Source organism: Arachis hypogaea, chromosome 11 (assembly GCF_003086295.3).
Source record: "Arachis hypogaea cultivar Tifrunner chromosome 11, arahy.Tifrunner.gnm2.J5K5, whole genome shotgun sequence".
Classification (NCBI taxonomy): Eukaryota; Viridiplantae; Streptophyta; class Magnoliopsida; order Fabales; family Fabaceae; genus Arachis; species Arachis hypogaea.
In genome coordinates this window covers 109,826,871-109,829,691 of record NC_092046.1, presented here as the reverse complement: position 1 = coordinate 109,829,691, position 2,821 = coordinate 109,826,871, and the positions used below count along the sequence as shown (strand labels likewise).

At 40.1% G+C, this 2,821-nt stretch overlaps 1 non-coding gene across 1 annotated transcript; it reads right to left on the bottom strand.

Moving 5' to 3' along the window:
• Positions 1–2,125: 2,125 nt before the first annotated feature.
• On the bottom strand, positions 2,126–2,232 carry LOC112724470 (small nucleolar RNA R71). The gene has a single exon (XR_003163631.1). It is a non-coding gene; the product is annotated as a small nucleolar RNA R71 (small nucleolar RNA).
• Positions 2,233–2,821: the final 589 nt, after the last annotated feature.

Sequence of the window (2,821 nt, the reverse complement as noted above, 5' to 3'; positions counted from 1 at the left end):
TTTGTGCCACTAACGTTGAGGTTAACGTGGCTCTTACTTGGGTGAGGAACGTTAGTGAAAAAGGTGATTGTCACTAACGTTCTCGAACCCATATTTTCACTGAACGATAACACCACTAACGTCCTGAGCTAAAGTCTCTGCCCACTTCACACTTTCTCTCTGCAAGTAAAGCCAAGCCCAATGAAGAAGATAACTGCTTCAAACTCAAGATCCAAAGGCCCATACCCAAGACTTGAAGAGCCAACTAGAAGATTAGAAGAGTAGTATATATAGGAGTAGCTTTGAATTATTTTGGGAGTTGGAAATTATAGGGAGCCTCTTGGCATAGAACTACTCTCTGTATTTTACTTTCTCTGCACTTCTAGTTTCATCATGTATTCTCCATCTTTGTTTTCATTTTCCAGAGCTATGAACAACTAAACCCCTTTCATTGGGTTAGGGAGCTCTGTTGTAATTTGATGGATCAATACTAGTTTTCATTATTCTTCTTCTATCTTTTCTCTTGATTTTACTTGAAAGCTTTCGATCTTCATCCAATTGGGTAGTTATCTTGGAAAAGAAGCTATTCAAACTTGGATCTCTTCTGAACCTTGAAAGAGGAATGAAGAGATCATGCTAGAAATACTTTCTCATGCTGGACCAAATTGGGTTTGTATGGATATATGACTATAATCCTCTCAACACTTGATTTGGGAAATGCATGTGGTATAATCAGTGACCATACTTCATCTCTTCTCATGAGCAATTGACCAAGGAATTGGCTATTGATCAAGATTTGAGAGATTGAATTACAAGGAATTGTAATTTGATCACTTAAGATTGCCAAGGAGATCAATGAGTGCATTGATTGAGGAAGAGATGAAAATGAAATTAATCCGGAGAATGCAACATCTCCTGAGCCCAATGAACTCCCCATTTCTGATCTTACCCATTCTCTTTAATTTTTGTCATTTACTTTTATGAGCAATTACCCCATTCCCATTTAAGATTCTGCAATTTACTTTCCGTCATCTACATTCAGCTCTTTATTTCTAGCATTTACTTTTCTGTTATTTACTTTTCCGCCATTTAATTTTCTGCAATTCTCAACTCAAATTCTGATTTGCTCAACTAGAACATTCTTCTAATTAAAGTTGCTTGATCAATCAATCCCTGTGGGATTCGACCTCACTCTATTGTGAGTTTTTACTTGACAACAAATTTGGTACACTTGCCGAAGGAAATTTGTTATGAGACAAGTTTTCCGCGCATCAAGTTTATGGCGCCGTTGCCGGGGATTGATTGTGCATCAACAATGATTAAATTGGAAGATAACTAGATTGAGCATTTTTGTTTTGTTTGATTTAATTTTCTGTTTGAGTAATTTACTTTCAGTTCTGGTTAATTTCTTCCCTTCCCCCTACTTTTTTTGTTTTTAGTTATTTACCATTCATTTCACTAACCCACTAACTGTTTGATATATTGCATCACTCAAACTTACAGTCATTCTGACAGAAATACTTTCTGCATCTATTTTCCTTGTTTGTACTTGTGGGTTGTATGACAGGGAGAAGAAGTGGGGCTTCAACTTCCTTTGATTCTGAACCTGAGAGGACCTTCTTTAGATTAAGGAGGGAAGCAAGAGGAAAAAGAGTAGTTGGTGCTGAGGAAGAGGAGGAATACTTTGAACCAAACATGGAAGAAAACATGGAAAACCATCATGAAGAAGAAACTCACAACCATGGCGGAGGAGGTCGAACAAATCATGCTGGGGAGGATAGAAGAGTTTTAGGCTCTTATATCAATCCAAACCCAGGAAACTGTGGAAGTAGCATTCAAAAGCCAACCATCCACGCCAACAATTTTGAACTGAAGCCACAGCTCATCACCCTTGTTCAGAACAACTGTTCGGAGGAGGAGGTGTCCAAGAAGACCCCAATCAACATCTAACCACGTTCCTGAGAATATGTGACACAGTGAAGTCTAATGGTGTTCATCCTGACATCTATAGACTGCTCTTATTTCCATTCTCGCTCAAGGATAAGGCAGCCAAGTGGCTGGAGTCTTTCCCAAAGGAGAGATTGACAACTTGGGAAGATGTGGTGAACAAATTCTTAGCAAGATTTTACCCCCTCAATGAATCAATAGGCTGAGAGCTGAGGTCCAAACTTTCAGGCAACAAGATGGTGAGACTCTGTATGAAGCATGGGAGAGGTTTAAAGACCTAACAAGGAGGTGCCCACCAGATATATTCAATGAATGGGTGCAGCTGCACATTTTCTATGAAGGGCTCTCTTATGAGTCAAAGAAGGCCATAGACCATTCATCCGGAGGATCTTTGAACAAGAAGAAGACCATTGAGGAGGCCACAGATGTCATTGAAACTGTAGCAGAGAACGACTACTTATATGCTTCCGAAAGAGGTAACACGAGAGGAGTGATGGAGCTAAACAATGTAGATGCTCTGCTGGCTCAGAACAAGCTCATTACCAAGCAGCTGGCTGACCTAACCAAGAAGATGGAGAGGAACCAAGTAGCAGCAATCACTACTTCATCAACAACCCAAGAAGGAGTGAATGAAGAAGCAGAGGGAAGTCAGGAGCAAGTCAACTACATTGGGAATTCACCTAGGCAAAATCATGATCCATACTCCAAGACCTACAACTCTGGCTGGAGGAATCACCCAAACTTTGGGTGGGGAAATCAACAAGACCAAGGCCCTAATCAAAGACGCCCAAATCCCAACAATGCAGCCCATCAACATTTCACATCTAGACCATATCAACACCCCCATGACAACACCTCTCCATATTCATATCAAAACCAAAATAACTTACCTCAT